Below are 23558 nucleotides of genomic sequence, written 5' to 3' on the forward strand. Positions count from 1 at the left end.
AATGTGAGTGAAGGCTGCTGGCAGAAGGGGGGGCACAGGCCACTATGGGGGGACACAAATATAGCCAGCCACAGACGGGATCCGGCCGCCTGACCCCCCCAAACGCGCGCACCCCCCTCCCGCGCAAAATGCCTGGTCCTTAAGGGGGGGTAGGCGGCCGGTCCCGAAAAGGTTAACCATGGCCAATTTGTTTGCCAAGATGTTTTTTTTTTTTTATTATTATTACTAATGTTTTTTTTTAAAGGACTTACGAGGCCAAAATGACAAAAATGTCACTTTACCTTTTTTCTCAGCAGAATCCACGGAGGACGCCCTCCGCTCCGTTTCGCCGTCAATTTAGTCCTTTTAGTTCCCCCAGGGCTTGTCCTGACCCCACCGAAAAGGTCGCATCGTCATTCCACCCCTAAGATGGCTACCCCTTTGATCCGCGGCTGCGCAGTACGCTTTGCCGCGAGTGCGACTGCGCAGCCTTTAGCCCGCCTCCAGCCGCGTAGTGGTTCCCGGCATCCTCCTGAAGCGTACGTCGAGCGCGGCTGGAGGCGGGCTAAAGGCTGCGCAGTCGCACATGCGGCAAAGCGTACTGCGCAGCCGCGGATCAAGGCGGCGGCCATCTTAGGGGTGGAATGACGATGCGACCCATTCGGCGGGGTCGGAACAAGCCCTGGGGGAACTAAAAGGACTAGATTGACGGCGGAACGGAGCGGAGGGCGTCCTCCGTGGATTCTGCTGAGAAAAAGGTAAAGTGTCATTTTTGTCATTTTGGCCTCGTAAGTCCTTTAAATAAAAACACTTCAACCATCTATGTCTGTGGTTCCAAACCTTTTTGAAGTCATTAGTAACAAGACTATGTTCTATTTAAAGCGTTGTGGAAGATGTCAGCATTATATAAATACTAATTAATACTCATAACCCCCAGGCATATCAATGGAAGTGTAAAGGGGGACCAACAGTAAGAGCAAGGGGAGTGGAGCCACAAGACCACCAAGGAGAGATATCCTCCCCCTACACCATCCTCTGCCACCTACCCTCTCCCCTACACCATACTGAGCCACCTACCCTTCCCATGAGGTGCCTGCTACCCTCCTCCTAAACCATACTGTGCCACCTACCCTCCCATGAGGTGCCTGCTACCCTCCTCCTAAACCATACTGTGCCACCTACCCTCCCATGAGGTGCCTGTTACCTTCCCCAACACCGTACTGTACTTCCTGTTTGGCCGGACGCCAGAAGGGGAATACCGCATAGTAACGCGGTATTTCCTGAAGGCCTGTTTTTGATGGTGCGGTGGGCGTGCCGCACCACTGACACCAAAATACAGTGTGAAACCGGCCTGAAAATAATGGAATGCTGTGCATAAAGTTTGTTATCAAATGACATATAGGTGACTTAACGTAATCAAAATGAGGTGTGGAATAAATTTTGATGTGTCTTTCAGCTCGGACCCCTGTCACATAAAAAATAGGAAGGGAAAAACTCAATCCTACATCCCAATGAAATAAAAGTATAGGTCATAAATGATTATTACCTTGCTTTTGAAATATGTTGCCATGAGGGTGTATTACTGTTGTTTTTGCAAATAAGGTTTTGTAATTATTAATAGATTACAACGAGGGAGAAAAACACAACATGGAAAACAAATACACCCTTATTTCTAAATACAATAATGTCATTGTACTAGTAACATAACCTAAATGTTGTAATAACCAGGACAAATGGGCAAACAACATGTGTGAGTTTTATCTACAATAGCATTGTTTAATGAAGACATTGTCATTCTTCAATTTCACCCCTTTAAAATGCATAGAAAATAGTAAAAACGAAAAAAAACAAAAAACACAAAAACCCTAATTTGGCCCCAAAAAAACAAACAAAACAAAAACAAGACATAGATCATTTAGGTATGATGAGTACCGTAGTTGGGTGAATGAATGAAAGCAGCGCTGCAATGTGAACAATAAAGTAAATATGTAATGTTCACTAAGGAGATGAAAAATTAAAGTAACGTGCCCAAAAGAGTAACCAAAGAAAATGCCTCCTTTAGGCCTCTTTTCCACGAACTGTTGAGCTGTGTGCTCAGCAAGCAGTTGCCAGGCAGCAGCAAGCAGTTACCAGGCAGCAGCAAGCAGTTGTGAGAGTTTGAGAGGCATTTCACTGCCTGTAAACAGTTCGTGGAAAAGAGGCCTTAGTGTTAACTATCCCACTGACCGAAACATGTTTTAAATTAATATGCAAATTTGCATGCAAAAACATGCATGCAATTTGACAAATGTTAACACTGCCTAAAGCACAGGTGTGGAGCTCCAGTCCTCGGGGGTGTAAGATCCCCTGGCTCCTCAGGGTGGCGGACCGCCAAGATCCACGCTGAGGCGCAAGCCTCTGGGTCTCGGCCTGTCTCCCTTTGGATAAGCGGCGGACGCGCTCTCCATATGCGCTCCGTCGCTGTAAACAATGAGTTGGGTTATATGTCAGTCATATGGGCATACAGTCTGACTCATAGCAGGTGACCAGGCAAGCCTGGGGGGCACTTGTCTTAGAAGATTACTGGAAACAATGTTACCAGGTAACTAATAACTCTAGTCTTCCCCAGTAATCTTCTAGCATATGTACTCTGAGATGATCAGCAAGAAATGAGAGGTTAGGGTGAGTCCCCAGCTTGGAGAAAGTACTGAATGTAGAGCAGGTGACATCTATAGTGTAGTTCCAGCACTGTGAGGCCACGTCATCAGAGTTGCTCAAATCCAAATTCGGTAGATACCCCGATAGTTCTATCCGGATATCTCCCAGTAAAGCTGTGCGGGGGTCAATATTACCTGTATGACGTCTTCTTCGGTCAGTCCCCGACGCCTCCCACGATGCGGTCCAAGCGGTGTACACGTAACTACACACTTCCTCCTTCCGGGTTGAAGGAGGAAGTGTTTGTAGTCATGTGACCGGCGCATGGAACGCATCGTGGGAGGCGCCGAGGGACTGACCGAAGAAGACGTCATACAGGTAATATTGACCCCCGTTCCCCCGCACAGCTTTACTGGGAGATATCCGGATAGAAGTATCCGGGTATCTCCCGAATTCGTATTTGAGCAACTCTGCACATCATTGCTGCTGCACTAATAATATGTGCTTCCAGGAGACTTGTCTTTGTTTCCCCGTAGCTTCATAAGCTGCCTGACTGTCACTTTCCTCCTGACATGACTAAGGACGCTTTCCTGTGTGACTTCTCTGAAGTTTAATAAAACTAGCTTTCTGACTGAAACATTTCCCACACTCTGAACACAAATAAGGACGCTCTCCTTTGTGTCTCCTGTGATGTCTAAGAAAAACTAATTTCTGACAACCATTTCACACATTCAGAACATGTAAAAGGACGCTCACCAATGATTTTTCTGATGTGTAGTAAGATTACCTTTCTGTCTGAAACATTTCCCACACTCTGGAGAAATAATAACAGAGAATAGTCATTGCCCTGTCAGCAGTCGTGTGTGTTGCCGAAGCAGTTACAGATAATAAAGACCAGGTTAGACACAAACTCAATAGATAAAAAGATAAAAGGGGCATCCCTGAGTCACTGGTCCCCATCATGTCTCTCTCCTCTGCAGACTGCGGCCCCTAAATGGAAGGACACTCATCCTTCCATTTTCTCTGGCTGCTTGCAGGAGATCACCACATGTGGGGGCGGGGCCAATAAGGAGGGAAAAATAAACTGGCGACATCATTGGCCAATGGGAGGGACAAAGGCTGAGGCTAGGCTGCAGTGATTGGTTTAGCAGGGCTGAGGGGCGGGACTGTCTTGTCTGCAGGCATATTTATGGGCCTGCAGAAAGTTTGTTAATTAACAGACGGTTGGCAATGTGTTGTGGGTGGGGTTTGGTGCTTACATCATCATCTAGCTCAGCCTGCAGCTATCCTTAAGGGCTGAGGCTGAGCATGTCCCATGAAACCCCGCCCCTGACCAATTACTGGCAGGGGGCGTGGATTTGATGTGAAAAGGTGGGAGCTTTGAGTAGTACTTCCATACTGTGCATGGGTATCAGCTGATCTAGTCTGGCGTGGAGCGCTCACAGCCTACCTGCCTGCCTGCCATCCTTTGCCTCCTCCACCAGGACCAGCAGCAGAAGCCAGCTTCATGCCTCCTCCACCAGGACCAGCAGCAGAAGCCAGCCTCATGGCTCCTCCACCAGGACCAGCAGCAGAAGCCAGCCTCTTGTCGCCTCCACCAGGAAAAGCAGCAGAAGCCAGCATCATGCCTCCTCCAACAGGGCCAGCAGCAGAAGCCAGCTTCATGCCTCCTCCACCAGGACCAGCAGCAGAAGCCAGCCTCATGCCTCCTCCACCAGGACCAGCAGCAGAAGCCAGCCTCATGGCTCCTCCACCAGGACCAGCAGCAGAAGCCAGCCTCTTGTCTCCTCCACCAGGAAAAGCAGCAGAAGCCAGCATCATGCCTCCTCCACCAGGGCCAGCAGCAGAAGCCAGCCTCATGCCTCCTCCACCAGGGCCAGCAGCAGAAGCCAGCCTCATGCCTCCTCCACCAGGGCCAGCAGCAGAAGCCAGCCTCATGCCTCCTCCACCAGGGCCAGCAGCAGAAGCCAGCCTCATGCCTCCTCCACCAGGGCCAGCAGTAGAAGCCTGCCTCATGCCGCCTCCTCCTCCACCAGGACCAGCAGCAGAAGCAGCCTCATGCCTCCTCCTCCACCATGGCCAGCAGCAGAAGCCAGTCTCATGCCTCCTCCTCCACCAGGACCAGCAGCAGAAGCAGCCTCATGCCTCCTCCACCAGGGCCAGCAGCAGAAGCAGCCTCATGCCTCCTCCTCCACCAGGGCCAGCAGCAGAAGCCAGTCTCATGCCTCCTCCTCCACCAGGACCAGCAGCAGAAGCAGCCTCATGCCTCCTCCTCCACCAGGACCAGCAGCAGAAGCAGCCTCATGCCTCCTCCTCCACCAGGACCAGCAGCAGAAGCAGCCTCATGCCTCCTCCTCCACCAGAGCCAGTAGCAGAAGCCAGCCTCATGCCTCCTCCTCCACCAGGGCCAGCAGCAGAAGCCAGCCTCCTGCCCCAGCTGTCTCTCACAGTAAGTAGCTGAGCTCACTCACTTGCTTTTAAAGAGAAACTTAACTGAGAGGGATATGGATGTTTCCTTTTAAACAATACCAGTTGCCTGGCAGTCCTGCTGATCTTTGGCTGCAGTAGTGTCTGAATCACACACCTGACACAAGCATGCAGCTAATCCAGTCTGACTTCAGTCAGAGCACCTGATCTGCATGCTTGTTGAGGGGCTGTGGCTAACAGTATTAGAGATACAGGATCAGCAGGAGAGTCAGGCAACTGGTATTATTTTAAAAGAAAAAATCTATATCCTTCTCAGTTTAGGTTCCCTTTAAACAATACCAGTTTCTTGGCTATCCTGCTTATCCTCTGCCTGTAATCTTTTTAGCTATTGACCCTAAACAAGCATGCAGCATATCAGGTGTTTCTGACATTGTCACTTCTGACAAGATTATCTGATGCTTGTTTCTGGTGTGATTCAGTCACTACTGCAACCAAATAGATCAGCTGTATAGCAAAGCAAATGGTATTGTTTAAAGGGAAAATACTTTTTGCAGCCTCCATATCTCTTGTTGCAGTTGTCCTTTTAAATTATAGATGAGGCAAAGCCAAGGTGAGCGGGATATGGAGGCAGACCTGTTTATTTCCTTTTACATAATGCACAAGGCCTGGCTGTCCTGCTGTCTGTATGACTGATATTGTGGCTTCACCCCTCCCACAGTGTGATGCCATCATGATATGGTCCTGACAGTTTGCTGTCTGTGATCCTCATTGCATTCAGGGAAATAATGGCTTCCTATTGCCAAGCAAGCACTATCTCCCTCTGTGCATAGAACTCTCTAACATTCCACACAGATCACCTGGCAGAACTAAAGCCTCCAGTGATAAATTTCAGAATAAGAATCAGAGAGAGGAAAGCTTTTATCATGGGCAGACGCTGACTAAATATTCTATAATAAATGAATGTTGTAAACAATAAGCAATTTTATTCATTTGTTGTTTACAGTTCATTTAAATCAGTTTAGGTTTACTTACCTGGAGCCTCCTTCAGTGCTGAAAGTCTGTGTAGTCCTCCCTGCAGTTCTGCTGTCACCCATTCTTCTGTTGTCCCCTCCGTAGCGGTGGCTTTTGTGCAAGCACGAGTGTGTGTGTGATGCTTGTGCTGCCTTGCCTGGGAGCATTCTATGCAGTACTATTGCGCAGAACACTCCTGGCCAGATGTGTGACCATGAGCGGTGCATGCACCCGAGCATGCGCAGAAGCCGCTGACCCATACGGAGTGGTGATGCTTGTGCTGCCTTGCCTGGGAGCATTCTATGTAGTACTATTGCGCAGAACACTCCTGGCCACAAGCGTGACCATGAGCCGTGCATGTACCCATGCATGCGCAGAAGCCGCTGACCCATACGGAGTGGTGATGCTTGTGCTGCCTTGCCTGGGAGCATTCTATGCAGTACTATTGCGCAGAACACTCCTGGCCACAAGCGTGACCATGAGCGGTGCATGCACCCATACATGTGCAGAAGCCGCTGACCCATACGGAGTGGTGATGCTTGTGCTGCCTTGCCTGGGAGCATTCTATGCAGTACTATTGCGCAGAACACTCCTGGCCACAAGCGTGACCATGAGCCGTGCATGTACCCATGCATGCGCAGAAGCCGCTGACCCATACGGAGTGGATGAATGGGTGACAGCAGAACTGCGGCGAGGGACACAGACGTCTCGGGGCTGCAGGAAGTCCCAGGTAAATAAAGCTACACTGATTTCATTTGCCTCATGTTTCCTTGACGTGCACCTGTAGAATTTTTATTCTTTGTCAAATTGAACCTCCCCATAAGGGAGGTTTGGAACTCACTATGCTGGGGTTAGGGGAGCACAATTTCTTACCTGTAGTACTGTTCATGTAGCCCCTTGTCCCTGTGATGGTTGCCAGCTGTACCTGGCCGCACCTAAAAGAATCCTGCTGTAGAGTGTGCTCCTGGCCGCAATGCATACTACAGCTCCCAGTATATATTGCTGCTTGCATCTCCTGGCATGCATTGTGGCAGGGACTGTGCTTTTACCGTAGGATTCTGGTTGGTTGGGATAGTGAACATCACATGGAATGGAGGCTTAACGAGTAGCCCCCAGTAGGTAAGCAATGGTCAGTGGCGTAGCATTCGCTATAGCCACCATAGCGTTGCTACGGGGCCCCTAGCCACAGGGGGCCCGTGCGAGTCGGGGGACTTTTTTTTTTTTTTTTTTTGTAAATTATGATGCCGTCCGGCCTGGGCACCCCCCCCCCCGATAATTTTACACCAGTGCCGCCACTCGCCAGGCTCCCCTGGCCCCCCTCCTCTGATAAGGTGGCTGGTGGTGAGGAGAGGGACTATGTGGCGGCGCATTGATCCTCCCTGGCGGCCGGGCCGACACTTACTGTATAGTTCCGGCTTCCGGCCAGCCAGGGAGAGAGAAGGAGAGCTGCGAGGCTGCGAGGAGGAGAGCGAGCGGAGCACGGTCACCGACCCGACCCCACGCCACGCACAAAGCATTTATTGTGCTGACGCTGATGGAGCTGGAGGTGGGTGGAAATGGGGGCCGACCCGGGGGGCTTGTTGGCTGCTGCCATGTGCCACCTGTACCTAGTCCGGTCTGGCCAGCGGCCATGATGCAACCTGTGCTGGCTGGCTGCTGGGGGAAGGGGGGATAGGGCAGGAGAGTTGCTGGCTGCTGGGGGGGGGGGGGGTCATGGGGGAGAAAGTTGCTGGCTGCTGGGGGGGGGGGGGGGGGGCGAGGAATGGAGGAATGAGTTGCTGGCTGCTGGGGGGGGGGGGGTTATGGGGGAGAAAGTTGCTGGCTGCTGGGGGGGGGGGGGGAATGGAGCGGGCACATATACCCCTGACAACATATACTGGGCGCATATACCCCTGACTACATATACTGGGCGCATATACCCCTGACTACATATACTGGGCGCATATACCCCTGACTACATATACTGGGCGCATATACCCCTGACTACATATACTGGGCGCATATACCCCTGACTACATATACTGGGCGCATATACCACCGACTACATATACTGGGCGCATATACCCCTGACTACCTATACTGGGGACACTGGCTGTTTGTCATTATGTGCATTTACTGGTGAAAAGCTGTCTCTTATTATGTGCGTTTACTGGTAAAAAGCTGTCTCTTATTATGTGCGTTTACTGGGGAAACGCTGTCTCTTATTATGTGCATTTACTGGTGAAAAGCTGTCTCTTATTATGTGCGTTTACTGGGGAAACGCTGTCTCTTATTATGTGCGTTTACTGGGGAAACGCTGTCTCTTATTATGTGCATTTACTGGTGAAAAGCTGTCTCTTATTATGTGCGTTTACTGGGGAAACGCTGTCTCTTATTATGTGCGTTTACTGGGGAAACGGTGTCTCTTATTATGTGCGTTTACTGGGGAAACGCTGTCACTTATTATGTGCGTTTACTGGGGAAACGCTGTCTCTTATTATGTGCGTTTACTGGGGAAATGCTGTCTCTTATTATGTGCGTTTACTGGTGAAAAGCTGTCTCTTATGTGCGTTTACTGGTGAAAAGCTGTCTCTTATTATGTGCGTTTACTGGTGAAAAGCTGTCTCTTATTATGTGCGTTTACTGGTGAAAAGCTGTCTCTTATTATGTGCGTTTACTGGTTAAAAGCTGTCACTTTTTATGTGCGTTTACTGGTGAAAAGCTGTCTCTTATTATGTGCGTTTACTGGTGAAAAGCTGTCTCTTATTATGTGCGTTTACTGGTGAAAAGCTCTCTCTTATTATGTGCGTTTACTGGTGAAAAGCTGTCTCTTATGTGCGTTTACTGGTGAAAAGCTGTCTCTTATTATGTGCGTTTACTGGTGAAAAGCTGTCTCTTATTATGTGCGTTTACTGGTGAAAAGCTGTCTCTTATTATGTGCGTTTACTGGTGAAAAGATGTCTCTTATTATGTGCGTTTACTGGTGAAAAGCTGTCTCTTATTATGTGCGTTTACTGGTGAAAAGCTGTCTCTTGTTATGTGCGTTTACTGGTGAAAAGCTCTCTCTTATTATGTGCGTTTACTGGTGAAAAGCTGTCTCTTATTATGTTCGTTTACTTGGGAAACGCTGTCTCTTATGTGCGTTTACTGGGGAAAAGCTGTCTCTCATTATGTGCGTTTACTGGGGAAACGCTGTCTCTTATTATGTGCATTTACTGGGGAAACGCTGTCTCTCATTATGTGCATTTACTTCATATTTTTTTATGTAACTACATTAGCTAGTATAACTACATTAGTTAGCCCCACCCACATGACATCATGGCCACGAACATGTTGCCCCCTAACCATTTTTGACTGCCCCCTCATATGTGCCAGTCTAGAACCGGCCCTGTACCCTGCCTACATATACTGGGCACATATACCCCTGGCTACCTGTTCTGGGGACATCTCTACCCCTGGCCACCTGTTCTGGGGACATCTATACCCCTGGCTACCTGTTCTGGGGACATCTCATGAAAAGCTGTCTCTTATTATGTGCGTTTACTGGTGAAAAGCTGTCTCTTATTATGTGCGTTTACTGGTGAAAAGCTGTCTCTTATTATGTGCGTTTACTGGTTAAAAGCTGTCACTTTTTATGTGCGTTTACTGGTGAAAAGCTGTCTCTTATTATGTGCGTTTACTGGTGAAAAGATGTCTCTTATTATGTGCGTTTACTGGTGAAAAGCTGTCTCTTATTATGTGCGTTTACTGGTGAAAAGCTGTCTCTTGTTATGTGCGTTTACTGGTGAAAAGCTCTCTCTTATTATGTGCGTTTACTGGTGAAAAGCTGTCTCTTATTATGTTCGTTTACTTGGGAAACGCTGTCTCTTATGTGCGTTTACTGGGGAAACGCTGTCTCTCATTATGTGCGTTTACTGGGGAAACGCTGTCTCTTATTATGTGCATTTACTGGGGAAACGCTGTCTCTCATTATGTGCATTTACTTCATATTTTTTTATGTAACTACATTAGCTAGTATAACTACATTAGTTAGCCCCACCCACATGACATCATGGCCACGAACATGTTGCCCCCTAACCATTTTTGACTGCCCCCTCATATGTGCCAGTCTAGAACCGGCCCTGTACCCTGCCTACATATACTGGGCACATATACCCCTGGCTACCTGTTCTGGGGACATCTCTACCCCTGGCCACCTGTTCTGGGGACATCTATACCCCTGGCTACCTGTTCTGGGGACATCTCTACCCCTGGCCACCTGTTCTGGGGACATCTCTACCCCTGGCCACCTGTTCTGGGGACATCTCTACCCCTGGCCACCTGTTCTGGGGACATCTCTACCCCTGGCCACCTGTTCTGGGGACATCTCTACCCCTGGCCACCTGTTCTGGGGACATCTCTACCCCTGGCCACCTGTTCTGGGGACACCTATAGACCTGGCTACTTATACTGCACTTAGAGGGTTGTGGGACTGTTGGGGTGGAGGGTCCTGAAGGAATGTTTGGGTGGGAGGTCCGTGGGGTTGGAAGGTTGTGGGGGGGGGCCCATAAAATTTTTTTGCTATGGGGCCCAGTCATTTCTTGCTACGCCCCTGGCAATGGTGTAACCCCTGCCTCCCAACAGCATACTGAGTTGTAAACCTCACTTATGGCGGGGTTCATCAAAAAAAAATTTTTTTTCTTCTGTACTGATGCTCGGTGTACTTTCAAGTGTACAAGCATTCATCTAGCCCCTTGAAGCTTGTGGGCTCCCTCGCTGACCACCTGGGCTGCTTTGTTCCTCCACTGGCTGAAATGGGTAAAGCCATGACTGGGCGCAGTCATGATCCAATGTGTATACCTGGCTGCGTGCGACCCCCCCCCCCTCCCCCCCATGGTGCTTCTGTGGCCAGTAGCACACTGTACCTGCACAGAATGCTCCTAGCCACAGGAGTATGATTAAGAATGTGCATGGCTGCAGATTTCCAGCACTCCCAGACTACCAAGCTAGACAGTGGAAAAATGGGAGGGACTGGGAGGATGATGAGGAAGCCCACAGCCTACAGGGGGCACTGGAGGAAGTACTCAGGTAAGTATAATTGCTTGTAGTTCTTTGGTTTCCTTTAGGCCTCTTTCAGACCGGAGGCTGAACTGTGTGCTTGTTGGGTAGTTCAGTCTCCCATCTGCTGCCTGTCAGTGCATTTCAGGTGCAATTTAAACAGCATTGCTGCGGTTCTTAGATGTCATTTGTCAAGCGCTATCATGCAGTGGTGTTACGCAGCAGAGCACCGTGACATGTCGAGTCTGAGCATGGCTGTGGCCACGCTTAGATCTGACTCCGGTGCTGATACCGAGGCGCTAACAGGTGCCCAGCTGGTGCTGGAGAGCAGCTGACAGGCAGTGAGGGAAACGCCTGTCTGAAAGTGGCTGTTCATGGTATTTCTGTGGGGAACACAACTGCCGCTATTTAGTGGTAATCCGCTGCAGAGGGGCTCCTGATCTTCCAGGACCCTAACAACTCCCCTGGTCAAGGAAATGGTAACCATTCTCTGATGTCAATTTTATGCTAACTGTATGCAATGTTTGCTGCTTAGAATTGGAACAATAAAATATAGCCAGTTTTTGTTGAAGAGCCCCTGACTAGGGATCATCAATAATAAGCAAATCATTCCAAGCTGGTGCAGGATTATGCAAGTTTTACATACAAATGTATGAAGCTTCAAAATGGACCATGGACCATGACAGAATTCATTTGTCCCATTTCCAAGCTGCATATATTTGCATATAAAATTGCATGGTTCTGCTTTAACTTGGTAGTATTTGCATCTTATTGCCCCTCCCTACTACTGCATTGTGGGAGTTCCTGCCCCTGCACACTGGTGGGTGGGCTCCTTAGCTCAGCCTGTAAGCTGTTTTCTGCGGGTCAGGAAAATATGGCGTGGGGAAAAAATGGCGCACAGTGATAAATCTTTTAAAACGGTATTTATAGTTTTAAGGATATGCAGTAACTTTATTTAAAACGCTATTTATCGTTGGTCTGACCCCCGCCCCTCATGTCCTGCGGTGTCCCCCGGTTCCTGTCTGCCTCCCCCGCCACCCCTCGCACGTCCAATTTTGTCTCCCAGTGATTTCATCTCTGCCCCGGACTGGAGTGTAATGCTACAACAGTCCTACCTAAGCAGATCTTACGAACAGCTGGTGGATATGTATCTGCTCGCTGCCGCTGATGACTTTCTGATGCACCAATCACGCTGGGGGCGCTGCTACAGAATTGCCAAACACCGCTGCTCATTTCTCTGCTCCGTCTGCTAATTGGACCCAATGCTCCCGCCTCCGAGACCATCGCGTCCAATTAGCAGACGGAGCAGAGACATGAGCAGCGGTGATTGGCAGTTCTGGAGCAGCGCCCCCAGCGTGATTGGTGCATCAGAAAGTCATCAGCGGCAGCGAGCAGATACATCCACCAGCTGTTCGTAAGATCTGCTTAGGTAGGACTGTTGTAGCATTACACTCCAGTCCGGGGCAGAGATGAAATCAATGGGAGACAAAATTGGACGTGCGAGGGGGGGCGGGGGAGGCAGACAGGAACCGGGGGACACCGCAGGACATGAGGGGCGGGGGTCAGACCAACGATAAATAGCGTTTTAAATAAAGTTACTGCATATCCTTAAAACTATAAATACCGTTTTAAAAGATTTATCACTGTGCGCCATTTTTTCCCCACGCCATTTTTGACTGTACGCGTTTTCTGACCACAGACCATCAGTCTATCAGTATGTAAATTCTTGGGATTTTTTTGGAAGGGGTAGGTTATCAAGAAGAATACATGGTGGATAACCACAGGTCAGAAAGATATCCTATATAATAAAACGTGTGTGTCTCTGTGTCTCTGTGTGTGTGTGTGTCTCTGTGTGTGTTTCTCTGTGTGTGTGTCTCTCTGTGTGTGTGTGTCTCTGTGTGTGTGTGTCTCTGTGTGTGTGTCTGTGTGTGTGTCTCTGTGTGTGTCTCTGTGTCTCTGTGTGTGTGTGTGTGTGTCTCTGTGTGTGTGTGTCTCTGTGTGTGTGTGTCTCTGTGTGTGTGTGTCTGTGTGTGTGTGTGTCTCTGTGTGTGTGTGTCTCTGTGTGTGTGTGTCTCTGTGTCTCTGTGTGTGTGTGTCTCTGTGTCTCTGTGTGTGTGTGTCTCTGTGTGTGTGTGTCTCTGTGTGTGTGTGTGTGTGTGTGTGTGTGTGTGTGTGTGTGTGTGTGTGTGTCTGTGTGTGTGTGTCTCTGTGTGTGTGTGTGTGTGTGTCTGTGTCTCTGTGTGTGTGTGTGTGTGTGTCTGTGTGTGTGTGTGTGTGTGTGTGTGTGTGTGTGTGTCTGTGTGTGTGTGTCTCTGTGTCTCTGTGTGTGTGTCTCTGTGTCTCTGTGTCTCTGTGTGTGTGTGTGTGTGTGTGTCTCTGTGTGTCTGTGTGTGTGTGTCTCTGTGTGTCTGTGTGTGTGTGTCTCTGTGTCTCTGTGTGTGTGTGTCTGTGTGTGTGTGTCTGTGTGTGTGTGTGTGTGTGTGTGTCTCTGTGTGTGTGTGTGTGTGTGTCTCTGTGTGTCTCTCTGTGTGTGTGTGTGTGTCTGTGTGTGTGTGTCTCTGTGTGTGTGTGTGTGTGTGTCTGTGTGTGTCTCTGTGTGTGTGTGTCTGTGTGTGTGTGTGTCTGTGTGTGTGTGTGTCTGTGTGTGTGTGTGTGTGTGTGTGTGTGTGTGTGTCTCTGTGTGTGTGTGTGTGTGTGTGTCTCTGTGTGTGTGTGTCTCTGTGTGTGTGTGTGTGTGTGTGTGTGTGTGTGTGTGTGTGTGTGTGTGTGTGTGTGTGTGTGTGTGTGTGTGTGTGTGTGTGTGTGTGTCTGTGTGTGTCTGTGTGTGTGTGTGTGTGTGTCTGTGTGTGTGTGTGTCTGTGTGTGTGTGTGTGTGTGTGTGTCTGTGTGTGTGTGTGTCTGTGTGTGTGTCTCTGTGTGTGTGTGTCTGTGTGTGTGTGTCTCTGTGTGTGTGTGTGTGTGTGTCTCTGTGTGTCTGTGTGTGTGTGTCTGTGTGTGTGTGTCTCTGTGTGTGTGTGTCTGTGTGTGTGTGTCTCTGTGTGTGTGTGTCTCTGTGTGTGTGTGTCTCTGTGTGTGTGTGTCCCTGCTTCCAGACCTGACAGTTTGCTGTCTTTGAACCTCATTGCATTGTGGGAAATAACAGCCTTTTCCAACTGCCAAGCATGAAACTTCTCCCTGTGTGCATAATCTGCAGACATCGGTGGAGGACGGTCGAGCGGAACATGTTTGTACTCGCGTTGCTGGGGGGGGGGGGGGGGGGGGGTTGGCGGGGGGAGAGCGCCTGTAGCTTAGCGCCCATTTTTGGTCCTAGAAAAAATCTATTAATTTTCTAAGCAATATATTCATACTGTTCCGTTCACACTTTTATCTAGTCCTCTCTTTTAAGTTTTTAATTTTTAATTTCTGATGTTATGTTTTTACAGTTTTATATTTTTACTGTAAATTATGAACAATCAATACATTGCCACAAAACTGTGAAAACCTATGGATAGATAAACAATATGTTTTTTATATCATTTTTTTAGATTTTTTTTATATATTTGTATAGTATGTGTTATTAATATTCTTTGATTATCTTATTATTCTACATGTATCACATCATTTTAACCTGTCTTGCAGGTACTTATTTTATCTGTTCAGGTAATATGTAATTGTTACGCTCTGCTATGCATTTTTTCATACAATCACCTATATGCATATACCACAATCCACCACTAGATGGCACTGCATCACTAAAATGAACTTGCCCTTACTCTTGCCCTATTCAAAAATGGCACCAGCAACTGCTAGTTGCATCTGCACATGTGCAGAATGACTCAGCACATTTACCAAGCACTGTGATTGGTCAATCAACCCCCAAAGTAGTATAAATGAGCACTCCTGGAAGTGAGCCCTAACAGAGGTGCCTGGCTCTTCTACTGACCACATATGGTAAGTTACAGCTTTCTTTCCTTATGATACCTTCATTTTTTCCATTACTTGTGAATTTTTGCATTAAGAATTCGGTGTTTGATTCGAGGTTTATCTTGGATTTTTACATTCTTTGCTTTTAGCGCAAAAATACACGAGATCAATATTTTATAGTAAAAACATATAAAACTATTTTTTTAGCGCAAAACGTCTAAAACAATAATTTTTATTCTAGCCCGAAAGATCTGTGTTTTTTTTCGTGGAAATGTGCAATGTATGCAAAAACCGCGCAAGTTAACGGGAATTTTTCCCAAAATTATTCACTTGAAATTTGAATTAAACATTATTTTTGCAAGATTTTTTTTTTTATGCGAAAAGAATATTAACAGTTTTGCTCATCACTGCTCACAATTACTTCTCACAATGAACCCCCTTTTTCTCATCTACAGAGAGCGACTTCTTATTCCTGAGTGGGGTCAGGAAAATCTCCCCACCTGCCTTTACAGTGGTTGCCTAATGGTAACCCTGGTTTGTGAGTATTAATATTTACTCTATCTGGTAACCATTTACCAGTACATATTGGGGCTCTTGGTGTTCTTTGTTAGCCCATTTTTGGGCGGCTTTTTTACTAGTAGATATATAATCCACTTTCTTTTGGTTTTAGATATCCCAGGCTTGCATATTTGTATGTAGGGATGAGCAGGCAAAATTCTGTAACTTGATTTTGTAATTTTTTTTCCTTCTTCTCCAATACCAGTTGCTTGGCAGAGCTGCTAATTAGGGGTGGTCAATCAGATGCAAATCAGTTTGAGTTGGTGCAGTGTTTGTTTTTTGTTTTACCCCTGTAATATCTATATCTGGGCAGCATGGTGGCGTAGTGGTTAGCACTCTCGCCTTGCAGCGCTGGGTCCCCGGTTCGAATCCCAGCCAGGGCACCATCTGCAAGGAGTTTGTATGTTCTCCCCGTGTCTGTGTGGGTTTCCTCCGGGTACTCTGGTTTCCTCCCACATCCCAAAAACATACAGATAAGTTAATTGGTTCACCCCTAAATTGGCCCTAGACTACAGTACTTACACTACATAATACATATATAGACATATGATAATAGCAGGGATTAGATTGTGAGCTCCTTTGAGGGACAGTTAGTGACAATACACTATATATATATATATATATATATATATATATATATATATATATATATATATATATATATATATATACTGTACAGCGCTGCGTAAGATGTCGGTGCTTTAATGCCTGCCGCCTGTAGTGATCAGTAGTTATTGCTAAGGCAATAGTTTTGGGACCCAGTGCTCTACAGATGCATTGCTCTGCCATTACCTAGTGATGCATATGTACAGCACTGGGGCCCCTGACCTGTTGCCCTAGCAATCACATCCGATCACTACTGACATGTACGCTTGGGATAACGGTCTGCTGCATGCCCAGCTAGTAGTGAAATAAGGTATCGCTGTAATCGGGAAGGGCCAAACTGTGGCACTTGTCATGTGGAAACTGAAAAAGTGTTTTCTGCATTCAACCCCCCCCCCCCCCAATCAATACTGTTCACAGCATGTTTTGACGTGTATAACCGCCAATACCACTAGGGAGGTTAACAAATATATAATCTCCATCTGGAAATTGATTGTTTGGGACCACTGATGGACAAAAATCTCCTAACCAATCTGATCAGGTTAATTAAATCTCTATCTGATTTTTGGATCCATTTGATCAATCTGATTGAATTGGTTAGGAGATTTTTGTCTTAGTGGTCCCAAACCAGCATTCTTGAATTTAGGGATCTAAAACAATTTTTAATTCCTTTGGGTGCCAATGTTCCCATTTTGAGCTATATTTTGTCTCCTAGTTTCACCCCATCCAATTAGGGTAGAAATGTTTCAAGTGCGCAATTTGACACTTTTTTTTTGGTTTGCAGTCATGTCTTGCCATAAACTAAATGTTTAAGCTACTGTATATACCTTGCATGTACTTGCATGCAAGACTTTCTGCATCATTTCCTTGCACTTGCTTGTGATGTGTTGGTGTGATTTGCATGCATATGTTTAATAAAAGGGAAATGTAATAGACCATTAAATATCAGTATTCTATACACAACAGGGTCTTCCACTAGGCAACCTAGGCAGGTTGTTAAAGGAAACATTATCTGAGAAGGGATATGGATGTTTCCTTTTAAAGAGACACTGAAGCGAACTAATTTTGCCTATTTTACCTTATAATCCACTTCAGTGCTCTAATGCCAAGTAATCCGCCGTGTCCCCGCCGCTAAACGAGGGCTGCAGAGCCCTCAAATCCCTCCGCAAATTTCCATGACCAACTTGGTCGTGGATTATGCTGCACTGAGGGGCAGAGCTTCCAGCTGTAGCTCTGCCCCTCCTGACGTCAATCGCCACGCAATCCACGTCAGGAGGGGCAGAGCTGAAGCTCTGCCCCTTCCAGGAAATGCTGGTCAGATTGCCCCCTGGGGAATTGGGGGCTCTGCAGCACTCGTTTTGGGGCGGGGACACGGCGGATTACTTGGCATTAGAGCACTGAAGCGAATTATAAGGTAAAATAGGCAAAATTAGTTCGCTTCAGTGTCTCTTTAAACAATATCAGTTGCTTGTCAGTCATGCTGATCTCTTTGGCTGCAGTAGTGACTGAATCAAACACCTGAAATAAGCATGCAGCAAATCTAGTCTGACTTCAGTCAGAGCATCTGGTCTGCATGCTTGTTGAGGGGCTGTGGCTAAGTGTTAGAAACACAGGATCAGCTTGAGTCAGGCAACTGGTATTATTTTAAAAGGAAAAATCCAAATCCTTCTCAGTTTAGATTCCCTTGAAAGGCCATCCAAGGTGAAAATAAACTGATGAGAAAAACGATTGTATCTATCCTCCTCCTAAAAGTGTTTTCTCCTAGAACGTCATTTCGTACAGCACCCCTGGATGAGACTTGTCACCCTCCCCACCGTGGACAGGAAACTGTTAAAAGAAGAATTTGCATAAGCAATAGGCAGCCACATATAAGATACTACACCTGCCACCGTACCTCAGTTTAGTTTCCTGTCCCGGACAGGAAGCATGGGAGAGGTCTCCAGGAGTGCCATCCATGTCAGGCAGCAGGGGCAGCGGTTTCCAGGGCTCCAAGCAGCGCTGTTCAGTGAACAGTCGGAGCCCTGCAGCGTGGAGGAGGCTTCTCCATTGGAGGCAGCGACTTTATGCGTGCATTGAAGACAGTTTACTTCCGGTTGAACCGGAGGTGGTCACGTGCTGGCGTCCCGCGTGATTTGATCTGAGGCAGGGGCCGCGGCGGTGATTAGGAATCAACATACAGCTGATTCCTTAAGGTAAGAAGCTGATTAAGCATATGTTTAGATGGCAGGGGCTGCATGCATAATTAGATCAGCTGCATCAAATCAGCAGCACAGGTATATGTTTGTAGAGTCCATGATGCACTCTGGTTTGTGGCTGGGATCATGGAGGACGCCTCTGGGTCAGCTCCTGCACAATCTGCTAAATCTGCCCAGGATCCCTCTCTGGCAAGTAGATGTGGTTATGTTTCTTCTGCTTGGCCGGATATAAGTTATGTATAGGGGGATTTGTCTAATGGCTGGCTATCATTTATTATGTTTTATACCCTAAAAGACATAAGACTGAGAAGGTTGAAAAGTCTGACAAATCTTTTACTCAGTCCAGTCAGCATGGACTAGCAAGTCTGAATGGAAATTGTGCCAGTATTGTACAGAGAATACAGCAATAGGGAATTAAACATTATGCTATTGCTCTTACTGCCTCAGCTGCTTCAGATGGGCCTGGGACTAGTAGTGCTGTGGATTATCTGCCTGTTATAGCTAATCCATCATCTCCTATGTTGTCTGCACCTCCGACTATGCCTCCTACTTTCCAAGAGACAGAGGCCTCAATTCACTAAGATCATGCTGGAGATAATAAGGCAAGAGAAAACTTACCTCCACACAGTGAGAGAGTAATCTTATTTCTTCATTCCTTAAGTTACCTCCTCTGTAGTTAATTTACCCTCTCTGTAGTTAATTTACCTCCTCTGTAGTTATTTTGACACGTCTGTCTTTAACTCTGGAGTTATTTTAAGGATTGGAGAGTTAACTTAAAGACAGAAGAGCTAACTTTAGGCTTGCCTGAGGTAAAATGTTTCCTGAATACTACATGCCTTATCACCATGGTAACAACTCTAGAAGAGTTATTAAAGACAGGAGATAAGCTTAGTGAATTGAGGCCATAGGCCTGTATTCAAAGAGCATTCCTGCATGCGGTAATGCTCAAAACAGCTGACTTTACCGACCATTTAGCAAAGTGTCCATTCATAAAACCTGTTTCCGCATGAAAAGCTGACATTCCTGAGCAGGTGCGGGAAATTACCGCCTTGTGCGGAGAGTATCACAACACGTCACTGATGGTTAATTCATAAAGATTAGAGCTGGGGGAATGAGAGCGGAGAAACCCGGCTGTTTAGATATTGCGATAAGCCAGCGGATAACATAAAAAGCTAATGGAGAGACAGACCTCCCAGACAGCTGCAGTGAGAGCAGAGCAAAAACTGCATCCCAGAATACCCAGGCTGTGGTTTTTTTTAACCCCTTGTGCACCTGTTTTCAGATAAATTTCACATCAGAAAGCCTGCATGTGTAACATTCTTGAAGTTCTTCTAAACTGCAGCAATTAAATAGATTGTTTAGACAGATTCAGGGCAAGGAGAGGCAATTTAAACAAAAATGCACATGTAAAGGGATGCTGGGGCTGCCTCCTTTATAGTAACTCTCTGCACAGAGAAAATGTATCAAACTAGGAGGAAGATTTGAGTGAAACTGACTAAGGGCCATTTTTCACTACCCTGCGATTTACGATTTGATTCTGATTGCAAGGTACGTTAAACTAATGGAAACTGCAGCAGCAATTTCCATTGGTGCAATCTGATTGCGATGCGATTTGGACAAAGCGCAATCGTCATTCTGCTGCGTTTTGTATGCGATTGAGCTGTACTATAAGTATAGTAGCTCAATCGCATAGTGGAAATTGAAGTGCGATTGTGATCGCAAATGCGATCGCATTTCATAGTGGAAAAGAGCCCTAACCGAATTGTTTTTCTCCTGAATTCATGAAAGACTTACTAATGGCTATGCATGAGACAATGGCGTCAATTCACCAGAGAGGATTTACTAAGAGAAAAAAGGTAGGTAGTTTATCTCATGAGGTATTTTAACACTCTGGAGTCAATTCACCAGTGTGAGAGGACAGAGAGAAAAGTGTTCGATAGCAGGGGATAATGGAGAGATATGCATGAGGAAAGTGTGAGAAAGCAGAGAGTTAGGTAATCGGTATTAATGATTTGCATGGGATACTTTTCCTCTCTGTAAGCTTGAAAGTGAAGCATTGTGGGTAGGAGGCGGAGTTTCACCACTATGTAACCAGAGTATTCCCGCCTTTTACTGCCGGATCATATCATAAATCATATGACGAGTGAGTCTGAACTTCTTCACCACCTCTGTCTCGGCTGCGTTTTGCAATCCGCTTGCGGCTGCGGATACGCTTGGGTAATGTATTTCAATGGGCTGGTGCACACCAGAGCGGGAGGCGTTTTGCAGAAACGCATACTCCCGGGCTGCTGCAGATGTTGGATTGCGGAGGCGTTTCTGCCTCAATGTTAAGTATAGGAAAAACGCAAACCGTTTTGAAAAACCGCACTTCAGTGCGGTTTGCCAGGCGGTTTTTGTTACAGTAGCTGTTCAGTAACAGTAACGCTTCACAAAACCGCAAAATGCTAGCTGAAACGCTACAGAAAAATAAGAAAAAGCGTTAAATCTGCTAGCATTTTGCGGATCTGCTAGCGGTTTTTGGTGTGCACCAGGCCTAACAGAGTAAGGCCTTGTTCACATCAGGGACGCTTCTGTGTGCTTTCCACAGCGCACTGCCCTGTGCGATCAGCAAGGCAGGGCAGGATTTACGCCTCAGGAGCCTATAGGCACAGAAGTTGTGGCGCCCTAAACTCCGCCCAAAAACAAGGCCACACCCTACCCCTAAGTCACACCCCTTTTTTTTCTGGTGGGATTAAAGGGAACCTGAAACGAGAACTATATGGAGGTTGCCATATTTATTTCCATTAAAGTGGACCTGCACTCTTGCACAGGACAGAAGGAAAACAAAGAAATGCACCCTGTATGTATTTAGAGAATTTAGCCAGTAAAATTACCCCCTCATCTGTGTTTAATCACAAATTGTAATTTAACCTCTCCCCTGAGTCACCTGAATGCCACAGCAGATAAGGCAGTTAAGCTTATTTGAAAGCACAGAATGTGAACAATATGTCTGCTTACATGAAAGCAGGAAGAAGATGTGCTGCAGATTAATTGCAGGATTTGTATCAGCTGTAACAAAAATTTTTCTTTAAATGTTATTATACTGTTTCGTATCTTTTAGAGCAGAGAGGAGGTTCTGAGTTCAGGTCTGCTTTAAAGCAATATCAGTTGCCATTTCTGACTGGATTAGCTGCATGCTTATTTCAGGTGTGCAATTCAGACACTACTGAGGGTAAAGAGATCAGCAGGACAGCCAGGCAATTGGTATGGTTTAAAAGGAAATAAATATGGCATCCTCCATACACTTCTCGCTTCAGGTTCGCTTTTCACCACACATTTTCGAAACCCTGTGCACATAAGCACATGTATAACGTTTTACCTCCTCCAGCAGCAGAAGTAAGGGATTGGTTCACACTCAGCTTTTTAAGTTTTTTTTGTTTTTGTTTTTTTTAATCACTAGCGCAGGCATGGCCACACTTTCTGAATCCTTTAACCTTCCTGGCGGTAAGCCCGAGCTGAGCTCGGGCTATGCCGCGCAGGAAGATATCTCAGCCCCTGATGGAGCGATTTGCTCCATTTAAAATGCTGTACGCGCAGCTAGCACTTTGCTAGCCGCGCGTACAGCTTGATCGCCGCCGCTCTGCGGCGATCGCCCGTACGCAGCGGCGCAAGAGGGCCCCCCCCCCCCCCCGCCAGAGCCCTGCGCTGCCCGGACCAATGAGTTCCGGGCAGCGCTATGGGCTGGATCGGAGGTGTCTGACGTCAGGACGTCGGCTGACGTCCATGACGTCATTCCGATCGTCGCCATGGCGACAGGAGAAGCCAAACGGGAGCGCGTTATATACGCGTTCCCCTGTTTGCTATTGATGCCGGCGACGATCGCACTAGAGGGACACATGCGCCCTCTAGTGGTGTTTCATGTAGCTACCACTCTGGTAGCTTTACATGAAACACAAAAAAAAAAATTAAAAAAAAAAAGGATTTTTGCCATTTTGGCAAAAAAAATTAACCACCAGGAGGGTTAAAGAGAACCAAAACTTTCAGAAACACTTACTTAAGGAGAAGCTTCCCACACTGTCCTCTGCCTGGATCCCTCCAGCTGAGGGCATGTCGATAATCTGATCGGGGCGGCGCTCTTCACCTGGGAAGTGCAGCCATACTTCACCTGTGCAAGTACAGCTGTGCCTGCGCTGTAAGCTTGCTTGTGCATGAATGACTATGGCCTACACAGGTGAAGTATGGCTGCACCCCCTCCATTCAGATTATTGAGGTGCCCTTGTTGGTAATCTTTGGAGGGTCCGTGGGCGGCAATGGAGGAAAGAAGGACAGTGAGTGAAACCTTATTAGGTTCCAGAGGTCTTCCTCTCCTTAGACAAGTATGTAATTTTCTTCCCAGGTTCACTGTAACAAAATATTTTGCTATTTTTTTCTAAAAACATATTCTACCTCCACTCCCCTCCTGAGGTTCGAACCACCTGACAGGTCTGCCACAGTCACTTGGATGGACCACAACACCTCCTGATCTCCTTATCTTGTCACGCTATGTGCATAATTGGATATATGAATCCCTCTCTGTCTAAATATCAGCTACTACACTACTGTCTAGGTTCTCTGCAGCTTCTACCTGCCAGTGCTGCAGAGTCCAGTAATGCTGCAGACAGGAAGTCCAATAATGCTAAGCAGACAGGAATGCTAGGGGAAGAGGAATCTCCTAGTTACAGCAGTCACTGAACCAGACATCATTCATGATGCTCGCTGGACAGTGCAAAGAAATCCTGTGCAGATACAAATCAGGCTGGGCCGGGATCTCAGCTGACAAGTTCAGTAAAGGTCAGAGGTGGCAAACATAAACATGCAGCAGCCAGAAGCAGAGAAGCCTAACCCTTGTTCCCTGCACAGAGTTCTCTGCAGACACAGCCTGTGCGCTAAAGCCCAGTCTCTCACCTGCCATGTCTGGCTGCCCCACGATCTCTCAGGGCTCAGCTGAAGGACTTCTACAGTAAGCACTTGCCGAGGCTTTCTTCAATCAGCCCCAGCGGCATTACAAACCTCGTGTTGCTTAGGGAGAGGGGGGGGGGGGGGGGCGGAGTTAACTGGCCACAACTATTTCACTTTGAGCAGGGGGAGTGGAAAACATTAGAAGCTTATAACGGAGAGGAGCGTGGAAAAGGGGCCAGGGAGGCGGATCTCAGCCACTGCCCTGTAATCTGCTCTGCCATAAGTAAAAGTAGGAAAGGTCTGGGGTTGAATTAA

The 23558-nt window shown here is 47.1% G+C and overlaps 1 protein-coding gene across 1 annotated transcript in view; it reads right to left on the minus strand.

The window, feature by feature from the left end:
- The window catches only part of WWOX (WW domain containing oxidoreductase), a 1347942-nt gene extending 1324641 nt beyond the window's left edge, over positions 1 to 23301 (minus strand). Inside the window, exon 1 of the mRNA XM_068259546.1 lies at positions 23250 to 23301. The gene's annotated coding sequence lies outside the window, so the exon portion shown is untranslated. The remainder of the gene's footprint in view (positions 1 to 23249) is intronic.
- Between the last annotated feature and the right edge of the window lie 257 nt (positions 23302 to 23558).

Source organism: Hyperolius riggenbachi, chromosome 11 (assembly GCF_040937935.1).
Source record: "Hyperolius riggenbachi isolate aHypRig1 chromosome 11, aHypRig1.pri, whole genome shotgun sequence".
In the NCBI taxonomy this organism is placed as follows: domain Eukaryota; kingdom Metazoa; phylum Chordata; class Amphibia; order Anura; family Hyperoliidae; genus Hyperolius; species Hyperolius riggenbachi.